The 24,882-nt window shown below is 42.6% G+C and overlaps 1 non-coding gene and 1 pseudogene across 1 annotated transcript; one reads left to right on the forward strand and one right to left on the reverse strand.

The window, feature by feature from the left end:
- Window positions 1-1,747: 1,747 nt before the first annotated feature.
- On the reverse strand, window positions 1,748-23,629 carry LOC131905586 (neuroepithelial cell-transforming gene 1 protein-like; annotated as a pseudogene).
- On the forward strand, window positions 17,866-17,987 carry LOC131907557 (small nucleolar RNA SNORA40). The gene has a single exon (XR_009378460.1). It is a non-coding gene; the product is annotated as a small nucleolar RNA SNORA40 (small nucleolar RNA).
- Window positions 23,630-24,882: the final 1,253 nt, after the last annotated feature.

Consider the following 24,882-nt stretch of genomic DNA (forward strand, 5'->3'; position numbering starts at 1 on the left):
TGTTTACTCTACCAAAAGAACCTCATTTATTTCAAGAAACTCAGGTAACAGCCTACATTAATAAAATCCTATTTCCTATTTCTGCATAAGATTTCACTGGAGAAAAGAACCTAAAGCCTTCTGATTTTTAGAGAGAAGATTTTACAATAAGGCTGGAAGATCACCTAGAATGTTTACACAAAAGCCTGAGAGACAACTTCAGGCACATTTTTTTATATGTGGGCTTTTTTATTTTAAATTGTATAATTCACTTATACAAAGAAGTCATTTGACAGATCAGTTTACATGCTTTTCCCGTTTTCCTTTCCACAGCAGCTCATTTCACACACAGTTGACAATGACTTGGACTGGTCACCAGAGTAAACCTGGGCTAACTAAGGACAGGTTCGGTCTTCCTCCCCTTTAAAGGGCGTGACCCCATCTCTAGAGAAAGATTTTGCAGTAAAGAATTGACAGCTTTTTTCTATCTTATGAAGAAATCCAACCAGAATTAACCTAAAATGGTCAAATTTCCAACACATTTCACTTTCTTTTCACATTCATTATTTGCAGGTATGAGAAAACAAAGCAAATACAGTCCATACCCTGGCCTGATTCTAGAACTTCCTAACACCCTCAGATCAGGCTTTTCCTGTCTCCGACCCTGTGGTACAGCCAGACACTCTTTAGACCACTCCTCTTTCCTTCCCTTCTCGTCACTGTTCCAGTCTCCTGCCTTCTTTCTTCTTTTCAGACAACACAAAAACTTTCACCAAAATCCTGGACGTGGTTTCTTTCAGTAGTCTAGAATATACTAAGTCATTTCATGGGCCTCTACTGCCCTAGCATGACACACTGTAAAAACAGCATTTTTCTTAAGGTTTCATTCATCACTTGAGGTTTAACAACAAACATTGGTAGAATTTCAGCGTTTGCAAAACCTTAAGTTTGGCAAATACTGTAAATACCACGTTTGGTAGATGCTGAAAAGTCATTCATAGTTCAATGATTAAAACAAATGGTTGACAGGGTTATGAATTGGTCCACCCCAATATTCACCCCATCTGTGATCTGCTGGAGCACATGAAGGGACTGGTCCTGCAGACCCAAAGCTCCAGGATCTCCACCACACAGGACGACAACAGGATATCCAAGAAGAGGCCCAGTGAGGGCCCAGCTTCGATAGTGTGGCAGAAACCAGAGGCCTCGAACCAGACCAATGACTCTTTGCAATGAACACTTGCAAGTAAAGATATAGACAAAAGGATTTGCTGTGTGACTCATTGTGTCACAGGACAGCTTCCATGAGGTTTTCTTTCCTTTTCTTCTTCTCTTTTTTTTTTCTCTTGAATTTTATCTTGGGGGGGGGGCTGCAAGAGCAGATACGCAGGGACGGGAAATGCATGGAATCGAGATGCATGATGTGAAAGACACAAAGAATAAATAAAAATAAAGTTAAAAAGATACATGGTTGACATGTTTCAAATAATCTATTAAAACACCTTTTTACAGTCTGTAATTTAACAGTAATCTGAATATCGTTAGCTGTCATTTACGACAATGGAAGAGGGGCCAGAGAGAGAAACCCACATGAACATATTATAGCTGATACAGAGTAATCCTAGGATACTCCCATTGCAAGAAAAAAAAGTCCCAATTTATAAGTAAACAGTCCTCGCACCAGTTAATACACACAATTATACCAGAGGCTCGTTCCCATTGCCACCTGATGGGGTTCTGTCCTTGCTTTAGGGAAGCCAGGCTGTGCCTATACTGCCTGCACGCTTCTGGTGTCTGCCCATACACTGAAGCCACATTCCAGTGTGCGTTCATCATTTATCCTCATAACACTGAGAAGCCTGGCCAGCCTTCGCTGGGTTCTGAGATTCCAGAATTGGGGTTGATTTCTTCCATCCTCTTCTGGAGCTCCGGCAGCCCTGGAGCTCTGGGGCGCTGGGAGCTGGCTGGAAAGAGGCAATGGCGGCATGGATACAAGAGCCATTGCTGCTTATGGAACACATCATTGGCTCGCAGTGTGTGGAGCTGGCCTGGAGAGGGGCCTTGGAAGTGGACTCTAAAGATATTTTTAGCTTTGTCTGAGTTGCCAACAACCCCTCGGAAGGAACCGCCTAATTGCACGTCCCCATCCTGCAGGTCTTCCAGCACCAGCTCCTGCACTGGGATGGTCGGCAGGCAAACCCAGTAGGAGAGAGGCGCATTTCATCTAACAGGCCCGGTCAAAACCAAGATGTCTTGAAACAGGAAAATGTGTACTTTACGGGCACTTTTAGTCTGCTCTCCGTGGCACTGCAGTCCTGGGCTCGCTATCATCCTGGGTCCTCTCTCAGGACCAGGACACTTCTCATCCAGGTACTCCAGCTTGTCGATGTAATACTGACACTCAGATTCACTTTCTTCAAGTTCATATCAAAACTCCTTGCATTATCAACACTGCCTCCTCCAGAAACTGAACATCAGGGTGTTCTCTTAGAGTATGTTTAAGGATTCCTTTTAACAGGAAAGGGTATTTGACTAGGTGACTTTGAGGGATATCTAGGAAACTCCAAAGATCTAGTTTTGGAGTGAAGGAGACTCCAGACACTGGAGAATGTCTTCGATTCTTGGGTCCTGTTTCTTCTGATTCAGAAGAGCCTTGGCCACCCATCTGTAGCCTTTGTAGACTGCTGCCAGGTAACCAGTTCACGAGAATGTGACCGATCATTCCGTCTGTCCGGTCAGGCTGGGTTGCTTCTATTCTTGTCAACAAATCTGCATGCCATGCAGAGTATGTAAGCACTCAAATCAGGAAACGCATGTGTGGGTTCCTCTTCTGAGATGTAGACAGCTTTAACATGGGGTCGTGGTAGGCCTTTCTAGCAAGCTTGACATCCTTGATTAAGCCCTGTTTGCCTCAGGACAATTCATGCATTGCCTCCTGACCTTTGATATCGCAGGTGGTCAAGGACTCCTACACACTGATGTTTAGCATCTCTGACCATATATAGCACACTGCTGCTTCTCTTGGTAAGTGATGGGACTGTGGACCTGCTGAAGGACTTCTGGGCAGAAGCTGAGGATCTGTAGTCACCAGGAAGGAAAAATAACTTTTTGGTTTGACCAAAGCGCCTGACTGCTTTATTTCTTACAGGAGAGATTAAGTTTGCTGAGGATAGAGACACATTATTTTTTAACCTAGCCTGATTTGTGGGCAGCTGAAACAAATAATGAAAATAAATAGTTCTACTTTTCACCTTTATTCTCCCTTACCCTTATTCTACATTATTTTCTTCTTGCCCAGTTTATACAACCATGATGCACTTCTCTGTGGGCTGGAGAAAGGGGAAGAAGGATCGTGGGAAACAGACGGTAAGGTCTATGGGAAAAAGCAGAGCCCTCAGCATCTCTTAGGCAACCCATAATGATGATTTTTACCAGTATGAACCTCTTCATTTTTCCTCTTGGACAACCCAGTACAAATATAAAATGTATTGATTCCATACCAGGTTGAGAATGACACCAGTAGGTTTATTTCATCTTCAAGACAACCATGAGTGAACCACATTAAAGAATAATTAGATACAGCAATGACTCTCTGAAGCCTGAACAGAGACTCTATCTACTAACCAACCTCCAGACCTGACTCATCAAGTCCATTTTACTAGCTGCCAACACGTCATCTTCACTTGGATGTCAAACCCAACTGGCCTCAGGTGAGCTCATTACCTTCCTCCACAAACTGGTTTCCCTTCTCATTTCCCTGTGTGAACCAGAATTACGATGATAATCCCAGCCAGCCAGGCTTTCAACCCACAGGCCACCTCCCACCTCTCTCTCTTTTCCCATCCCCACAGTCCAGGGAAGAGGGAAGGAACTGGAATTTCTCTGCCCTACCCATTAACGTAGGCAAGGCTCTGACATCAGGATTAGTTCAAGTCCTTGTGAGTCAGAATGTCTCATGGTGTTTGTTTAAAATGCAGACTTCCAGCCGAGCCTCAGCCTACTGATTCAAGGTTTGGTTGAGGAATCGGCATTTTTAAAATTAGATCTCCAGAGAACTTTTCAAACCACCTAAAAAGGATCAGTGCTAAGGAAATGACTCAGACAGTCCCGCTATGAAGGAGCAGGTGAGTAAGTCACCCAGGCTGAAGCACAATAGAGCCTGAAGAAAGAGCAGAGGAGTCCCACACTGACAAGTTAAACTCAGGCAGACAATAGTGTAGACAGCATGTAAAGAAAGGTTCAATATGCTGAAATCACATTCAGATCCATTCATGAATAGCTTTGCCAGAAAGGTCATGAAAGACCAAAAAAGTCCTATGAGGGGCTAGTCTGAAAGAGAGGTAACCACTCAAGTAACCACTTGGCCTTCCAGAGTTAGCACACGTTGGTTGGCTCCCAACAACACCAGATTATAAAAAGACCAAAGAGACAATATGGAGACTAGAGAGAAGCTCAGAGGAATGAGTGCCTGCCAGCCAGAATGTAGTTGCCAGTGAAAGAAGCCATTCTAGCTACTGTGAACCCAGAGGTTTAATACAGATATCCTGACTTAGAGACATTTCAGCTTGCGATGGCTTAAGGACATTGCCTTTTCTTCAACTTTACAATGATGTAAAAGCATCAATAGTCAATGGAATATTACTTCAGTTTGGGGATTTTGATCTGCCCCTGGCTAAAAGCATCATACAGACTGGTATGATCCTCCTGTGTTGTGGTAGGTAGAAACTCACAGCCCTACATCAACCATATGATCACAAGGATAACCAAAGGTACTTAGAGCCATGGTTATGTGACTGTGGCATTCAGTAGGTTAGGTGTACTAAATGCACTCTTGTCTTAATGATATTTTCAGCCTCATATTGGTTTATTGGGATGGAACCTAAGGATAAATCAGGGAGCATTTGTACAATTCAATGCTTACAAAATGATTGGAAAGGCTAGGAAAATGAGCTCCAAAATTCTACAGATGATTGCTATGAGTACCAAGTTAGCTGTGGTCAGAAAACAGAAATAGAAAAAGTGAGGCCTAAGGAAATAACTAGTTCAAATGCTGCCATATTAGATCCATGCCAGCAAAATGAGTGGACCTCACACCAGCATGCAGCAGACCCTCAGGCTCTGCAACCATACCATTAAAATAAATAAACAGATAAACAAACAAACAAACAAACAACCCAGGTTTCCATGTCTCTGCCTACTGCCTCTGTCTCATTCCTGCTTGAGTGTCACATTTCCATCTCTGTTTGCAAAGGTTGTCTGTTCCGGCATCCAGGAAAGGGAAGCTGAAGTGTGCATGGAAGAGGAGTGCAGTTTGGGGGCCACACATCTGTCTCTTGGCATCATGCTCAGCTGTTGGTGCTCTGCTGGAGTAAACGCGCTCCGAGGCCAGGTATCCTGCCTTACCTATCGCAAGTCAGCATTTAGCAGAGTGTCAGGTGAACAGAGGGGAAAGGAAAGAGACGTTCAGAACCAGGTCAGGCCAAAGTCTGCTGGAAACTCAGTTTTGACAGCATTTAAAGCCTTAGAGGAAGAATCAAGAACACTAATCCTCATTTGCTAGTACCTTTTGGGCTCTGCCTGTTTCTCTTCATTTCCATGCATGTGAAATTAATATGGTTCAAATTCTTCAGGTCTGGAAAATTTCAAATGTCTTCTGCCTGGTGTCCTAGCCGTTTTCTCCCAATTCTTCCCTATTCTGGTCTATTCTATACACTGATTCCCGAACTAGATTTCCTAAAAGAGTGGTTTTCAAACTTCTTGCTGCAACCACTTCCAAAAGAATTTTGTTTTGTAAAACTTAGAATCTTATTGTAACTTACTAAGCTTGAAAAGAAAATTATGGGTTCAGGACCCCCCAAGACCAAGTTCTCAGTGTAGCTATAATTCTAAACGGTTTTATTAAATAAGAAACACAGAGCCAAATGCAGAGTTAAAAGCCCGAGAGGTCAGAGCAGCAGCCAAGAGCTAAGACCAAGATCGCCTTCTTACCCCTCGCTGTCGTCCTTCCCCTCAGAAAGAGACCTACTTCCCGTGTGTCTGTCTTTTTACTGACTTTCTGTTCTGCCTTCTCATTGGTTGTATGACCACATGACCTCCTCGTCACTGACTGTCTATACAGACCTCCAGGTCTCTATGGTTGGTATTGAGATTAAAGGCATGTATCCTGGAACACTCAGAGATCTGCCTGTCATGTGATCAAGATTAAGGGCATGTGTTACCATGCCGGACTTCTGCTAAATGGCTTGCTATTAGCTCTGACCCCCAGGCACTTTTATTTATTAACATACAAATAAAATCACATTTCAGCACAAATAAAATATCACCATATTCTCAGCACAAAGGAGATTTATTTGCCCCAGAGGGACAGAGGGCAGAGAGTAAGAGACAAAGACAGGAGATGGAGGATGAGGGAGGAGGGGAAGGGAGCCAGGGAGAGGGAGCAGAGGTATTTGTCACAGAGGGACAAAGGACCACCTCTGGATAGAGGGGAGACAAATGTGGCAATACACAAATGGTGGTTTATAAAGGTAAAAGAGAAAACCCCATGTTAGAATGAAGAGTTAAATTTTAACTGGGCATGTTAATTAGGTGAGCCAAAGGGGGCTTCTGATTGCTGGACTTCAGTACTTTGATAGCTGGACCTTAGAAGTCAGCTTCAGGAGGAGGAAGTGGGCAAATAAGGGAATAGACCTTGATGACTAGCTTTAGGAATCTAATGGTTTTTAGCAAGGCCGAAGGAGTGGGTGAGAAGAGCAAGGCCTGCCAGAACCATGCTCCCTACACTCAAGCTTGTCAAAGTTCCTTCAAAGCTGACACTTAATTTTTTTCAGCCCAAATTACTATACTGAAAATTTATACTGTAAATATCTTCATTTTAAAATAAAATATTGAGATGCTTTAAGAATTGATCTAATGGGCTAGGTGTGGTGGTGCATGCCTTTAATCCCAGCACTCAAGAGGCAGAAGCAGGCTGTTCTCTGCGTTAGAGGCCAGCCTGACCTACACACCTAGTTCCAAGACAGTCAGGGCTACACAGAAAAACCCTGTCTCAAAAAAACAAAAAGCAGGGGCTGAGAACCTAGATGCCTGTCAACTGAAGAATTAATTAAGAAAACATGGTACATATACACAATGGGGTATTACTCAGCAGTAAAAAACAATGACATCATGTAATTTGCAGGCAAATGGATGGAACTAGAAAATATCATCCTGAGTAAGGTAACCCAGACTCAGAAAGACAAAAATGGTATGTACTCACTCATAAGTGGATGCTAGAAGTAAAGCAAAGGATAACCAGATTGCAACCCACAGCTCCAGAGAAGCTAGCTAACAAGGAGGACCCAAAGAGGGACTCATGGATCACCCTGGGAAGGGGAAATAGAGGAGATCTCCATGAGTAAACTGGGGATGGTGGTGGTGGGGGGAGATAGAGGGTGAGAACATGAGAAAATGAGATGGTTGAGCTGGAGTAGGGATGGAGTGGGGGAGCAGTGAGGGAGATACCATGATGGAGGGAGACATCATGGGGATAGGGAGAAACTGAGTGCTAGGGAGTTCCCAGGAATCACAAGGATGACCCTAGCTTAGACTACTAGCAACAGTGGAGAGGGTGCCTGAACTGGCCTACCCTAATAATCAGATCAGTGAGTACCCTAATTGTCATCATAGAGCCTTCATCCAGTGTCTGGTGGAAGCAGATGCAGAGATCCACAGCCAAGCACCAGGCCAAGCTCTGGGAGTCCAGCTGAAGAGAGGGAAGAGGGATTCTATGAGCAAGGGGTATCAAGATCATGATGGAAAAACCTACAGAGACAACCAAACCAAACTAGTGGGAACTCATGAACTTTAGACCAACAGCTGTGGAGCCTTCATGGGACTGGACTAGGCCGTCTGCATGAGTCAGACAGTCATGTAGCATAAGGGGCCCCCTGACAGTAAGATCAGTATCCATCCCTGGTGCATGAGCTGGCTTTTTGGAGCCCACTACCTACAGTGGGACACCTTGCATAGCCTTGATGCCGGGGTAGGGGCTTGGGCCTGCCTCTACTGAATGTACCAGGCTCTGTGGACTCCCCACAAGAGACCTTGCCTTGTTGGAGGAGGGAATGGGGCATGAGTTGTGGGGGGGAGGTGGGAGGGGTGGGTTGAATAAGGAGAGGGGATCTGTGATTGGTACATACAATGAATAAAGAAATCCCTAATTAAAAAAAGCAGGGGCTGGAGAGATGGCTCAGTGATTAAGAGCACTGGCTGCTTTTCTTGAGGACCCAGGTTCAATTCTCATCACCCACATGGCAGCTCACAACTGTCTACAACTTCTGATCCAGGGGATGCAACACCCTTACACAGACATACATGCAGGCAAAACACCAATGTATATAAAATACAAATAAATTATTAAAACAAACAAGCAAACAAAATACCAAAAATACCCCAAAATCTACCTAATAGGATCTAATATCCCATCATTTGTTTTAATGCATGAACAAGCTGCTCTTTAATGAGAGGATTCTCTTTCCTTTCTTTCCTTCAACTCTTATTCTGTTCTACTTCCATCGAAGAATTCGACTCTGTTCTATGTTTTAATTCTTGACACTCTCTGTATCATCTTAACTATCATAATAAAAGTTTATAAATTGAAATTATACCATATCTAGTCTCTGTGACTATAGATTTATGTTTAAAATGTATTCTATGAGCCAAGTAAGTTGTTGCACACCTTAATTCCAGCACTTGGGACTAGGAATACAGAGGCTGGTGGATCTCTGTGAGCTTTGAGGCCAGCCTGGTCTATATTGAGAGTTCCATAACAGCCAGGGTTATATAAAAATTATTCTAGGGTCTAACGAGGTGTGGCTCAGTGAGTAAATAAAGTGCTTATAGGACAAGTGTGAGAACCTGAGTTTGGATCCACAACACTCATGTAGAAAACTGAGAAGTGGAGACAGGAGGACCGCAGGGACTAGCTGGCCAGCCAGAGTCAGTGAGAGATACCCACCCCCTTCAGAAAATAAGGTGGAAAATGGTGGAAGGACTTCTGATGTTGACCTCTGATCTGCTTGCACACACACACATACACACATTCTAGATTTAGTTACTTCAATTATTATTGGCATGCTACTGATAAAAACAACACAAATATATTCTATATTTTGGTAAGGAGTTATTAAACAGAAATGTCTCTATAAATGACCTGAATTTTGTGGTTTTGATAAAACCAGGCCAAGTATCTGTAGATAATTTTATTGCTGAATTGAGACAAGTTCCAACCTCAGTCTTAAAGCTCTATCGTTTTCTGCTTAATTATTTATGTGAATACTGAGGGGAAACTGCTATACAAGCAGGAGGAAGCAGCAGCTACCCTCAAGTTTTTGTTCTGTCAGAATGATGCCTAAAGTCCTGGGACAAATCGTGTGGTTTTTTTTTTCTAGTTATCTATCAGTTAAACCAGGCATGGTCACACAAGGCTGTAAACTCAGCTCTCAGGAAGTGCAGGAAGGAGAAGCAGAAGTCCAAGGTTACCCTTGGCTAGAGAGTGAGCTCAAGGTCAGCCAGTCCCACATGAGACCTGTCTGAAACAAGCAAATATAACCTATTAGTTTACAGTCCATTTTAAAATGTCCTGCAACTTCATAGAGAGACTAGAAATCCATCTGATCACAAAAGGATTTGCTGTTCATTTATTACTCGCACAGTGTGACTTCCAGCCACTGTACTCTGTGTTTCATTGTCCCAGGGGATTCCACAGAGCTTTCTGCCCATGGGAAACTGTAGTCAGATTAGTGTAAGAAAGGCCTTTCTTTAAACTGTAACACAGTGAGGGGGGTGGAGGGTGTGAAAGAAAGACAGAAACGTGTCCTCGCACAGGTCAGTCCTTCAGTACTGCAGAGAGAAATTGAATATCCAGAATTCCATACCCTTAAAACATTTTTTTGGCCAGGCAGTGGCACACTCCTTTAATCCCAGCACTCAGATCTCTGTGAGTTTGAGGCCAGCCTGGTCTGTAGAGTGATTTCCACGACAGCCAGAGTAATACACAGAGAAGCCCTGTCTCAAAAGATGAGCAAAACAAAAAGCAACAGCAGGGCCCTGGCAGGTGAAGTAATACATGTATATCGCTAGTTTCTGTTACTCTACAATTGACAGGGATTCTTGTTGTATTTTAAAAATGGCAAGAGAGAGGCCTTGGTGAGTTGGAGCAGCTGAGGGGCCCCATGGCGGGTGAGGGAGAGACATGTCATGCAGACAGCACTCATGTGGAGAGTTTTATTAGTGGTGGGGGGAAGGGAGAGAGAAAGGGTATGCAGAGCAGCCTTGTGTGGAGAGAGAGAAAAAGAGAGGGAAAGGAGGAAGAGAATGGGCGGGGGCTGAGGAGAGAAGAAGAGAGAGAGGTGGGTGGGGCCCCGCCTTTTATGAAGGACTTCACATATGCTGCACTACGCAAATGGGCTATGAGCTACATAGGATGACATTGTCAGGTCCCCAAGGGGCGGTCTGAATGGTAACATTCCTCCCTTTTGTTTATTATAAAGAGGTGAATTATGGATAGCAAGTGGCGGGAAATGAGTGCGTCGAATTCTCGAGACTGCTTCCTGCTGACTTGGGATGAAGTGGGGAGGGGAGTTAAGAGTTGGGGTCATGCACAGCAGGAGGTATGAGTGAAGAAGCATTCAGTTAGCTGTCATCAGGGAGACCTCAGGCATCTGTTCCTTGAGGGAGCTGAGAAGGCAGGTTACTAGGAGAAGAAATAGATTGTTATCATCAGCCCCATGAGTGGGGCTAGCCATGGGAAGAATGATAACTGCCTGAAAGAATGAAATGGAGAAGTGCCCTGGTTGTACAGAAGAGGCAAGAGTGAGTGAGTGAGACATGAGAGCAGTTATGCCCTTATTTGGACATTTGGAAAACAAGGTTTCAGTTTCTGGGTAGGTGCCCACTTGAACCTGAAGAGGTGGTACCAGCAGTGAAGTCCTAGGAACTTGGGGAGATAGCATTCCAAACTGAGGGATGATATGTTCTTCAGGAGTACCTGAGCCATCACATCTGCTGTTTCTCTGGAGGTGGGAAACGCCTCTATCCATCCTGTAAAAGTGTCAACAGGTTAGGAGATAGCAGAGTTTTTACGAGTAGGCGTGTGGGTGAAATTAACCTGTCACTATTCACCCAGCTGGTGTCCTCAGAGCTGGTACAGGGCCTGGTGTATCTGGAAGGCCATGTGGGTTTGCCTTGACATGAATCTGGCAGAAGGGGTGGACCTGTGCAGGAACCGGCAGGTGTCTGTGAAACAACTAGAACAGATTTGTATCTTGGTGTCATAGCAAAAGGCTAGAAATTTAAGGACTCCTGAAACTGTTTGTAGTCAGTGCTCAGTCTATCAAAACTGCATTTATCAATGTTAGATCTTTGAACCTCCAAAGTTACGTCTGAAACCAGTTTATCCTCTACTATGAAGTCTGTGAATGAGGCACACCTGTCTGAACATTAACAGGAAACTTACTAATGAGCTACCAAGGGGCTTGTAGCCTCGGGGTTGGGGGAAGAGTTGTAAAACTGGCAAATTTGTTAGTACCCTGGTCATCAAACAGCATCAGATCTGAGAAGAATAAGTAAGTGAGCAGGAGAGAGACAGCTTTCCTGTCTTCACATAAACAAACCTTAAAGCACCTTCTTTTTATCTAATTCACCAGGAGATACAGGTGGATGACCATTGAGGGCAGTCACCGCAAAATGAGTTATGTCTAGACTTAGTATTAGCTCTAGGAGAGTGAGGCCTGTGGATTTTACACAGAGAACTCGGAAGGCAGCTGGAGCCTTGGTTGCTGCTCTTGAACTGACAAAGCCTGGTCATCAAATGGCATCAGAGATTGAGAAGGACAAATTTTACCTGGGTTAGTGACTGAAAGTGACAGAGACTTACCTGCTGGCTACCTAGACAGCCACCCCAGGGTCCTTCATGGTCGTGGAGGGCAGAGGTCTCAGGGCAGCAACATCAGTCTTCGGCTGCCAGTTCTAGGCCTGCCAGACCTCAGAAGATCCGACTGTTGTGGGGTAGGAACTTGTGGGGAGGACCAGCCTACCTTGCCTAGGCAAAAGTGAGGCAATGGGTCCCCAGAGTCCTGTTGTCCATGGTCTGAAGAAGGCCCTGGCAGCAGCCGAGGCAAGAGGCAGTAGTTGAGGTGAAAGGCAGTTTTTGCTCAGTGGCTGATGCTGCTACTCTGAAGCAAGTTCTGGGTGGAGGTTCTTCTGTGCCCATCCATCTTCTTTGGAGGAAATAGGGGTGCTTCCAGGAGCTGGCATGTCTACCACGAAAAGCTTTTTAATTAAACATTTTAAATGCCATATTCTGCAGATCTCTGAGCATTTGAGGACTGTCTATCTGTTAGATGTTCTGGCTAGACAAACTTTGCTTGTTTATAAGCAGGGGCTGAGGGAGCACAGAGGCCAGCATTGCCCTTGACAAGCCATGGAGGCCTCTGTCTAAATGCCCAACTCTGGGAAAGGACCCTCTCAGGGGACCTTCCATTATAGAATATATATCTTGTTTATCAAATACCTTATTTATCAAACATATTCCATCATTTATTTAAAGTCTCTAGATGCTTGGTGTTTAACACTTGGCAAAATCATAGGTGTAAATCTCTAAATTAGCTTTTGTTTTAATCTGAATAGATCTTTATAACTTTAAATTTCTATTATCATATAGAGTATATTATACATCAGACTGAATCAAATATAGCTTTACATTTTTATCATCATACAAAAGTCCACACCAATCCAAAATATTTGAGATTTGTTGCTTCCTTACTCTAAAAGGAGATAAAATGAACAGAGAGGTCATTAGGACTAGATGTATTCTTAGGTTACAAAATCTGGCTGCCAGCAAGATTCATCCCCGTACATGAATGCAGACGTGCAGCTTTCATATCTCAGTAAACCAGCATTGTTTTAAATCCTGTATTTTACAAACCTTGTGTTTAGTACAGGACAGAAATCGTCACATGGGAATCTATCCAGTCCGTATGGTCACCCTCATCAAAGATGGTGGTGAAGTTATATGACCTGTCTGTCTTAGTCAAGATGGCACCTGCCCATGTAGTCACCCTCATCATGGCAGATCACGTGATGTTTTCCATACCCAATTTCTTAGTTTTTTTTCACAAGTCAAACAGAACTCATAGTCTCAGACATTCAAAAATCAGTCAGAAACACAAGCATGTGGCCACCTGATTCACACATTTCCATCCGCTCATACAAAATAGACTTTTTAACAGAAAGACAGACAAAAACTTTTCCTGGGAACCTGTCAGCTGACTAATTTAAAAATCCTAAAATAAGAGTTTATAGTATAAGGCAGCCTGTAAGAAACCATAGAATGAAAGCTGTTTCCTCCCAAGGTGATGGAGGCAGCAGCCCCAGACGCTGCTCCTGTGGGGCCAGCATTCTGCGGCAGCCAGGAAGAATTGTCAGGAGCTCACAGAAGGTGCTGGAGGAAAATCTGGGCTGTGGCATGGTGGTTGCAGGAGGTGAGGGAGTGAAGAGAAACATTTTGAGCGAAAACATGAGATGCTAGCCAGCACAGAAGCTGGGAGCAGGAGATGAGGGAGGCATCCAGTGGGTTAGTGGTGGGAGGGAAGAAAGAGGGGCGAGAAAAAGGCGGAAAGGCGGTGCAGAGCAGCCATGTAGGGGAGAGAGAAAGGGCGAGGGAGAGAGTGGGCATCTGGGCATCGGCTGAGGAGAGAAGAGAGAGAGAGGGTGGGCGCCACCCGTCTTTTATGAGGGGACTTTGCAAATGGGCTACAGGCTATTTAGGATTATGTTGTCAGAACCCTAGGTGGGCCAAGGTATTGCCTGCTTATTGGCCAGGTCCCGAAGGGGTGGGTCTGAATGGTAACAATTCTTATATTTAATATTTCTAAATTTTTACCCCAAAATGTAAGGCTTCTTTTTGCCCAAGATGCTCTTTTGAAACAACAAATAGAGTTTTAAAGGAGATAGGTGGGTACAATGGTGACTTATTGTCTTTGGGCATGGCCAGACTTCTCCAAAGACCGGCTATCAGTCCAAAACATTGTCCCCAAATCATCTTCCAAGGCTTCCAGGGATTCTGATCCAAGACATCTATGGTATGGGGCAGAAATCTGTATGTTTAACTAGCATGCTGTGCAACTCAGATACAAGCAGCCTTAGGTCATGTTCTAGAAAGGTCACCAAAAGGGAAACCACCTTGAAAATACAAATTAATATCAATAGAGGTGATTTATAAATTGAAAAATAAAGAGCTAGGGGTGTGTTAATTAGCTGGTTTTGGAGCAAGGAAAACCACTACAGAGTGCACAAAAGATGAGCTTTATACTGACTTGAACAGGAGGACCATCCAACGCCTGTGCAGTTACCCCCAAGGAATGTCTGAAGCCCTGAGGAGCTCACTTATGAGCTGCCCTCTCTAAATCATCTTACTATTTTGGAAACAAACCAAACTAAATGCTTGAAAAGGACTGGAGACCTCTCACTGTCTGAGGTATGAGTTCTTTACAGGCTAAACACTTTTTTCTAATGTTTGGCTTTTTAAGATAGGGTCTCACATAGCCCAGGTTGGTCTCCAACTTGTCCTGTAGTACAGGATGATCATGTATGCTGGATCCTTCTGTGTTCACTTCCCAAGGGGGTGGATTACAGGCATGCAAAACCCCTCCTTGCTGGGCTAAACAATTTAAATGAAAGAAAAACAACTTCATGGTCCAAGAATGCCTGGAGTTAGTTTATTTTTCTCTCAGAGGATAGGCAATTGCTCTGTCACTGAGCTATGTCTCCAGCCCACCTGGAGTTCTTAAAAATCAAATTGAAAGGTGTAAAAAGGGTGAAATAAAAAAAATTCCCCTCTGACACATTGTAATAGAGAGGAAAACACCTCTACATTTATATATATTTGGTAGTATTCATTCATGAAGGCTTTATACAGAGGCTATGTTGAAAACAATAAAGACACAGCTGAATTAGTGTTGCATTCTTCGTAGAAAGAGGTAGAATGTTTAATAGATGCTCCTTTGTCAAATTTGCAGCATGTTTAGTGGCCTACTTAGTCATCTTTAAATTACTAAAGATTTATCTACATAAAACTACATATCAGAAGTCTTTATAGAAAGAGTAATGAGGTTTTTGTAGAGAACTTAGATTTCCCCAACCAAAGAAGGAAGTGATGAACCAGTGGTGTTAAGATACAGTCTGTCACAGAGTCTCAGCTGGAACTGATCTGAAAGCCTCCTTGAAACTAGATTGCGTAGTACCAAAAGGCACCACACAAACTTCCAAAGGAGAGAACAATCAACAGTCCTATGCAGCTATGATGCCTGTGAACCACAACAATCTGCATGGCACAATATACCTGAGGGTAAAATAGTGGCACACTTATCCTGTCTGTAACCAACAGCTCCATAATTGGACATAACACCTACTCAACAAGAGAAAAATCATGCTTGGTACTGGAAACCTAGCCAACTACCCAGGGCTAGTGACGTGCTAGGTCCTGGAGGAGAACCTGTACCACCACCTTACCAAATCAGCATAATCCCTAACTACACTCTAAATATCTGCCCTTCTACCCACAGATAAGTGTAGTCTGCACCTCTCATGAAGGAAACTTCTCTTTGCAACAAATGGAGACCATTACAGAAAAACACAACCAATCAAAATGCAGAGTTGTAGAGCCCAGTCCCAATGGACATATCTACAGAATAATTCTTGCACACAAAACTCAAGGAACCTTGCAGAAAAGGGGACAGAATGATTTTAAGAACCAAAGGATCAGCAAATTTACAATGAAACTGTGTCTCCTTGTAATGTCAGAAGCTACACCCCAAAAGTCTCACCAACATGACTGCCTAGGCATGAGCTGAACAAGGACAGCGATAGAATGCCAAAGTAGATAAAAGAAAGACCACAAAGTCTCCGTCCTACACAAATGACTACAGACAACTGAGGAGTGCTGAGAGTGGGGGAAATTGTTTTCCAGAGCACACCAACTTGTTACCAATGCCAAACTGTCAGCTCAAAAAACATACACACAAGTAACATTATATGAACGGATCAGGTTATATTTAGGAATATGTATGTATGTACAAACACATACCTGTGTGTAACAGCAATTAATGAAAAAGTGGCCATGAATTTGAAAGAGAGCAAGGAGAGGTATGTGGGAGGGTTCTGAGGGAGGAAATGGAAGGGAGAAATGCTGTAATTATTATAATCTCAAAAATAGAAGAAATGCTTTTAAATGTAGTCTTTATATCCACAAAAACAATTATTCCTTTCCAAGCTTCAAGTACAAATTGAAATATAATGTAAATATAATTGTAAATATAATGCAAACTTGCTTTACTTTTTATTTTTGAATATTTCAAACATATGCAAAAACAGCCTGGTACAATGAACCACATGTAACTACCAACATGTAAGTAAGATTATTTCATCCATGTTCTCCACACTACTCTCTCCTCTCCTCCCTGGATGACTTTAAAAGAAATCTCATATAATTTTATCCTCATTATTACAGTACATAGCTCTTCAAAGAATGGCTTTTAAAAATCATAGTCAAAATGTCATTATCACACTAAAAAGTTAACAGTGTGACTTTGTTTTAAAGTAGAGGTTTCTCTGTGTAGCCCCGGCTAGAGTACGTGGCTGTTGACAGGCATGCTCCCACTGCGAATCCCTGAGTCCTGGCCTTCAGTGAGTGTAGTGAATCCTGCCTCCAAACACCTGGGCTCAATTGAGCCTCCTACCTCAGCCTCCCAGGCATAAAAAGCCACAGACATGTGGCGCAGCATATAGTTTATTTTTAAATACATCAGCATTTGTATATCTGAAGGAGTATTCGCTACAGATTTTTTTTTATTTTTAAAGATTTAGGTAATTTTATGCACATAAGTGTTTGCCTCTGTGTATGTATATACATCATGTATGTGCCTGGTACCCAAGGAGGTCAGAAGAGGGCTTCAGGTCCCCTGGAACTAGAGTCAGAGATGATTTGTGAACTACCATGTGGGTGCTGGGAACCAAACACAGGTCCTCTGCAAGAGCAACAAATGCACTGAGCTACTAACCCATCTCTCCAGCCCTCCAGGAATCATCTTAAAATCTGTCAATCAGCCTTGTCAAAATTCATCTCAGGATTACTCTTAGGACTTGAAGCATCTCAAATCATGGCCTGCCCTCACTCTTCAAGGACAGATTTAGTTTGAAAACAGTCATGAAGACTTCAGGAATGAACCTCAATGAGCAGTGGGAGTGATCAGTCAGGGCAGTATGGGTTTGTTTGAGGAATAACACACGCAGAGGCACCAGCTCTACTCCTTCCGTGAACCGAGTCATGCTCGTAAAGGAGGTGAGAAGTTACCTACTCAGTGGCCAGAAACACCAGTGAGAGGAAGCTCTGTGGCCTGGCAGCTGAAGCAGGAGTGGAACTAAGAGGAGAATGTGAGAAGCAGATGAAATGGCCAACCGCAGAACGGAAGTTATGCTTAATCTCTGCCGTAAATTCTAGTGATTCCTCTAGCCACTTTAGAGATTATCTTACATTTCAGGCCTTCATGCTTTTGCAAACTATGTTCTCTGGGAGTAGAACACCTACTCCCACTGGTTAAGACCCACTGAGAGAATCTCAGCCATCCTTTAAGACCCTGAGCAAATTCCTCCACATTCCTCCACTCCTTGGCATAATCCATGATCAACTCCCAGTTACACTTTGTAGGTATCTGTTTTAATCTCTATGATGGTCCTTATATATGTGCATATATGTATCCTCAAATAGACAGGTAGCTTAATTTTTGTGTCTTTGGTACTAAAATAATGACTTGCACACAGTGGGCCTTCAGAAATCCATGTGTTTAATGCACTTGTGTGTGTTTTTGCTTAACTGGACAAGGACTAAAAGTAGATGTAAAAGCTAAATCCTCTTTTGCATCTCAGAACTCATTGTTGAGTATGTTTTGATACAAATAAAAAGTGATAAAAGCTGGGGGTGTAACTCAATTGGTAGAATGCTTGCCCAGCATGCTCCAGGCCCTGGGTTCAAGTACCTCATTACCATACAACACAGAATGTTGTGGTGCACACCTGTAACCTTGGCTCTCAAGAGCTTGAGGCAGAGGATCAGAAGTTCAAGATCATCCTTGGCTACATGAGACTCCTGTCTCAAAAAATAAAATAAAAAAGAATATAAAACCTTAAAGAACTTGTCTGTTGGTTGCATCTGTAAGCTCAATAATCTCACACAGCTTGAACCCTACAATGTCTTCACAACGTAGCAAAGTAGCTGTGGGCTCTAAACACAGAATGAACCCAGGCGGAAGCGACAGCAAAGCAGCTCCTGCAAACACAATCCCTGCAAGTTCCACGTCTTTGAAACAGAAAGTTATGGAACAGATTTGCCCAAGCAGATGTTGATTTATTTTCTTCTGATTTAAAGAAAAAGATGACTTTTCAAATCCATTTTTGGGGGCATCAGTCGTTTTACTTTTCTTTGCAGAACTAACTCTTGACAAATTAATGCATTAAGTATGAATTGAAACTGACTTTCAAATTAGTTATGTCCACATGCTTCTCAAAATAAATACTCTTTTGCAGAATACAAAGCAAAAAATGAATCATCTACTTCGAAGGAAATAGATGGCTGACTATGGAGTTCATTGTTTTAACAGGACAGAAATGTGAAACCGTGAAGCTAGTAGTTGATACAACCTCTTGGTGGAATGGTTCAGACTCCTCTTTCTTTCCAACTTCTGTCCCACAGCAAAAAAAAAAAGCTAAACAACAGTGAAGACCACTGGTTCCTACCGGAATGGCCAACACAGCCCTTAAGTTGGCAGGAAGCTGAAGCGTCTCTTCCAGCATTGTGCCAGTGACATGTACCACACCTACCACCTGTGGCACAGTCCCATGGTGACTAGTAAAGGAGAATGTGGGAAGCTATGAGGGTAGAAAGGAGAGAGCCATCTGTGAAAACAACTGTACCTGATGTCACCAGCTGTTGGTTGAACTTGGATTTTAAAGACTTCTAAACCCTCAATGGCTCATAGTGTACTTTTAAAGTAGTTCTTTTTTCTTTATAGTCAGCAAGTCTACAGAAATTTATACAGTCTTTCTCGTTAGGTAGTTTTTAAAAAAATGTATTAAACCGTGTTTGCATAGAAATAAATTGATTTGGATAAAGAGGAAACAGGACTGAAGTGGTTGAGCAACAGGTTTGCTTGGTTGTAATGGCTACATTGCACAACCTGGGCAAGGCATCTCATGACACAAAAGATTGTTATAACAACTTGGAAATGCAGCTAGACCACACAAGGACTTACAAAAGTAGTTCAGCCTCTACGTTTCTCTGACCTTGTTACACATAGTCTTGAGGCCTGGGACCATTTCTCAATCAGAAAACATAGAAAATAAATTAGCACATTTCTTACTGTTTTATAAAGGGAATTTATTTATTTATGGTTTTTTGAAACAGGGTTTCTTGGTGCAGCTCTGGCTATCCTGGAACTTGTTCTGTAGATCAGGCTGGCCTCGAACTCAAGAGATCCACCTGCCTCTGCCTCCCAAATGCTGGGGTTAAAGGAGTGCACCTGGCTGAAATTTATCATTTTTAAGTGAAATCTGAGATTATATCTTTAAAGTGATTCATGTACACAAAGTGTGGAAAGTAAAAATGATAAAAACACAAAGAATAGTACTATTTTTTTTATTGTGCTAAAAACGTCACATTTTAACAAAGGACACCCAAAGTGGGAGGAAAGCACATTTCCTTATGTGCAGATGATATTTTCATACATATAAAAACAACCCATAAAGACTCTGTCAAAAAACTCATAGCCTATAAATTCAGTAAAATTGCATGATAAAAAGAATCAGCATATAGAAATCTACAGTGTTTCTTTACATTAATAGTAAACTATCTGACAAGGAAACCAAGAAAATAATCCCACTGTGATAGCTACAAAATAAATAAACAGTAAAAACAAGCATTCTAAGAGTAATTTCAACCAAGACATAAAACTCTTTACAACGCAAACTGTTCAGCACTGAGGAGAGATTGAAAATAGTCAACAGGAAGTACACCATGTTTACAGACCATAAAAATCAACATTGTTGAGATGTTCACAGTACCCAAAGTGATCTACACAGTCAGCGCAAGTCATGTCAGAATACCAATATTCTTTACAGAAATAGGAAAACATCTTCTCTAACATCATACAGGTGAACCACAGAAGTCCTTCAATAGCCAAAACTATCAAGTAAAGGAGTGAGCATGGAGATATTACCCTGCTGACTTTAGAAACATATTACAAAATAATACTGGCATATAAACACATGTAAAAACAAAACAAAACAAAACAAAAACACAATAGAGAACCCAGAAATAAATGCACAAATGATTTTCACAAAGACACCAAGAACATACGTTCAGGAAAGGACAACTTCTTCTATAACTGCTGCTGGAAAAACAGGATGTCTACACACAAAAGAATTAAGTCACATCCATGTCTTTTATCACACATAAAAATAAAAAAATGGATTTAAGGCTTAAATATGAGACTAAAACCTGAATCCACCTGAAGGAAACAGAGAAAATGCTTCATGAAATTAACTATGCAAGGTTTTTTTTTAATTATTACATAGATTTTGTGTGTGTGTGTGTGTGTGTGTGTCCGTGTATTGGTGAAATTATTAAGGCCACTCCACGTAGTTAAAAGGAAGATTTATTTAGTGGGTAACTTACAAAGGAAGGGATAGGTAGGTTGCGGGGTCTGGGGAAGGTGTATCACTGTCCCGCGGTGTTCTCTGGAGCTCTGCTCAGTCAACCTCCACCGTCCAGGGTCCCAGAACAGAGCGTGAGCTGGCCCATCTGGATCTCAGGTCTCCAGGGTCCTCCCTTGGCCCTGCCTTGTAGGCATGACAGTTGCCGAAGCCTCAATGGGGGTTGGAACTTCCAGATCAAAGCTGGAATGGCTACCCACTACATCTGTGTGTTCCAGTGCCACAGAGAATATGTGAAGGCAGAGGACAAGTTTCCAGAGTTGGTTCTCTCCCTCCACCGTGTAGGTTGCAGATACCAAGCTCAGGTCGTAAGGCTTGGCGCCAGCATCTTCACCCAATGGCCCACCTCCCTGGCCTGTATTTTTAAATAAGACAAAAGCACAGAGAACAAAGCCAAAAATTGACATACGATTACATCAGACTAGAGGTTTTTGCACAGCAAGGGAAATAATTAACAGAGGGAAGGAAAACCTGAAGAATGGAGGAAAATATTTGCAAACTACATCTGACGCAACAACAATAAAAGTGGACCTTACACTTGAGTAGACACTTCTCAAAAGAAAGTGCCTGAGTAAGAAAGCAAGTATGTGGAAAATGTTCGGCATCAGCATCACTAATTGTTGGAGAGATGCACATCCAAACAGCAAGCATCACCCATCCCAGTTAGAAAGGCAATCACTAACAAAAATAACAACACATGGTGCTGAGGATGGAGAAGAAGGGAATTCTTTCACGCCATTAGTGAAAGTGTGCAGCAATCTGACTGCTGGATGTCTATCCACAGGGAGTGAAGTCAGTACCCTGAAGAGACATCTGCACTCCCCTGCCTACTACACTCTTCACAATAAACAGTGTAAGTGCCTCCAATTGGAACAGATTAAAGAAATGTGTAAATACACAATAGAGGACTGATCAGCCATTTTTAAAAAGTGAAATCCTGTAATTTGCTGGAAAATGGATGAACCTGGAAGAAATTGTATTACGAAAAGTACACCAGACACAGAAAGGTAAGCACCACATGCTCTCTCTACGCAGGGAATTGAAAGCATGGGTCTCACAGGTGGAGACAGCAGGACAGTGGTTCTCAGGGGGTGGGGAGTGCACTGAAGTGTGGGTGAGAAGCTGCCGAACAGGTTCAAAGTTACAGTCAGATAAGAAGACTAAATTCTGGAATTTTATTACACAGAAGAATAATTGCAGCTAACAACAACCTATTGTTCATTTCAAGAAAGCCAGAAGACAGGATTCTGGATTTGAAGTAAAGAACATGCTAATTATCCGGATTTGATTATTATACAATGTTAATATATACAGCTTTGTGAATTAAAACTAAAACAAACCTTCACTAACTGGAGAGAAGTGACTGGAGAACGTTCAGCAGTTAGGAGCACCGGCTGCTCCTCAGACAGCGGAGACTGGATTCCCGGTGCCCGTATGGTGGCTTACACCATCTGCACCTCCACTTCCAGGGCACCTAAGGCCCTCTTCTGGCCTCCACAGGTGCCAGGCATATGTGGTGCACTTACATCCATGCAGGAGAACACCTATACACATAAAATAAGTAAGTAAATATTTTTTTAAAAAACTGGAGAGAGGCCGGGCGGTGGTGGCGCATGCCTTTAATCCCAGCACTCAGGAGGCAGAGCCAGGCGGATCTCTGTGAGTTCAAGGCCAGCCTGGTCTACCAAGTGAGTCCCAGGAAAGGCGCAAAACTACACAGAGAAACCCTGTCTCGAAAAACCAAAAAATAAATAAATAAAAAAACTGGAGAGGAAAAAAATGTGAAAACTGAGCCTTTCTGCAAAGGGTAACTTGAAAGTGATTTGTCAAAAGGTGAAAAACAGTAAATGATGAACATTTTGAAATTTAAGAATGTGGCGCCCATGCTTTTATGCCATACAGTACCTATGACAGTCACTGTCTTTGGGAAATAAAAAGAATGTGTGTGGACAGAGAGCGGGGAAAGGGAGGAGAGATATTATGCTGTATTTTGATTATTACATACATGCAAGTTGCACTGATAAGAAAAGGTTTAGGTAAAATCTTTAGGACTCTCTTGGTGTGTGTGTGTGTGTGTGTGTGTGTGTGTGTGTGTGTGTGTGTGTGCATGTATGTGTCTATGTGTGTCTGTGTGTGTCTCTGTGTGTGTGTCTGTGTGCGTGTATATGTCTGTTTATGTGTGTCTGTGTGTGTGTGTCTCTGTGTGTATGTGTCTGTTTGTGTGTGTGTCTGTGTGCGTGTATATGTCTGTTTATGTGTGTCTGTGTGTGTGTGTCTGTGTGTGTGTCTGTGTGTGTGTGTCTGTGTCTGTGTGTGTGTCTATGTGTGTGTGTCTGTTTGTGTGTGTGTCTATGCGTGTGTATCTGTGTGTGTGTCTGTGTTTGTATGTGTCTGTGTGTGTGTCTATGTGTGTGTGTCTGTTTGTGTGTGTGTCTATGCGTGTGTATCTGTGTGTGTGTCTGTGTTTGTATGTGTCTGTGTGTGTGTCTGTGTGTGTATCTTTGTGTGTGTGTGTCTGTGTGTGTGTGTCTGTGTGTGTGTGTCTGTGTGTGTATGTGTCTGTTTGTGTGTGTATTTGTGTGTGTGTGTATGTGTCCGTTTGTGTGTGTACCAAAAGTTGGCAGCAGGTGTCTTCCTCAATCGCATTCCATCTTCCTGAGACAGGGTCTCTCACTGAACCCAGAGCTCACTGATTTGGCTAGTCTAGATATCCATCTTACCTAAAGGGATCTCTTTGTCTGTCTCCAAAGTGGGCTGCCATGCCCACTTGGCCTTTGTTTGGGAACTGTGGGTCTGAACTCTGGTCCTCAGGCTTGCACGCCAAGCGTTTTATCCACTCAGCCATCTCCCCAGCCCTGCCCCTTCTCTTTTGAAATATCAAATACCAGAATGTAATATTTAATCTTGGAGATGCAGAGAAGGTTCAGTGAGTTATAGCACTTGCTGCACAGCAGAGGACCTGAGTCTGGATCCCAGCATCCATAAAAATCTGGGAGTGGCTGCACTGTAACCCACTGATGGATAGAAGAGTCTCTAGGGGGAAGGGATGGAGGCAAAATTGTTGCTAGGTCTTTCTGGCCAGTATCCTAGCTTCAGGTTCAATGAGAGCCTTTTTCTAAAGGAGTAAGGGGGAGAGTCATAGAACAAGACACCTGATATCTTCCTCAGGACTCTGAATGCACAGGCACACCTACCACACCCACACATACATGTGCTTTTACAACACACATATTTAATCTTGTTTCCAGGTTCCAGAGAATTATGACTGGTAGGCATTTAAAACACTTTAAATAAATTGTAATATATTATTTGTTAATTGTTAATATATATTAATATTTGGCTGTGAAAACCAATGTACTAAATTGGAATTTATTTTTTCAAAGGTTTTACTTTTATTTGCTGGATCCAAATTTGCCTACGTATGTTTTAAAACCATTCACTGTTGCTACTGCTTTCTAGTTACTCATTAATAATGTAAACTTTTACATGCAGATCTATCCATGACCATATGCTTGGCTGGAGGAGGCCCCCATTAAAAGAATGAGAGAGAATTCCTAATCCTCACTACTTCTCTCAAGGACATACATAAGAATCCAGAATCAAGCCGGGCGGTGGTGGTGCACACCTTTAATCCCAGCACTAGGGAGGCAGAGCCAGGTGGATCTTTGTGAGTTTGAGGCCAGCCTGGTCTACAGAGTGAGACCCAGGAAAGGCACAAAGCTACACAGAGAAACCCTGTCTCAAAAAACAAAAACAAACAAACAAACAAAAATTTAGGAGCTGGATAGATGGCTCAGAGGTTAAGAGCACTGGGTGCTCATCCAGAGGACCTGAGTTCAATTCCCAGCAACCACATGGCAGCTCACAGCTGTCTGTAACTCAAAGTCCAGGGGATCTGACACTTTCACACCAATGCACATAAGATAAACTTAAATAAATTATTTTAAAAAAAAGAATCCAGAATCGATTATGGTAAACCAATATTCATACATTGACAAGGGCACGTTTGAGCTTGATTTGAACTAATTAGCTCTTTCTAAGAAAATCCTGCTTTAAGAAAAACAGTTGCATCAAGAGATCAATTACTTTCTACAAAAC

The sequence above is a fragment of the Peromyscus eremicus genome, chromosome 3, assembly GCF_949786415.1.
Source record: "Peromyscus eremicus chromosome 3, PerEre_H2_v1, whole genome shotgun sequence".
Classification (NCBI taxonomy): Eukaryota; Metazoa; Chordata; class Mammalia; order Rodentia; family Cricetidae; genus Peromyscus; species Peromyscus eremicus.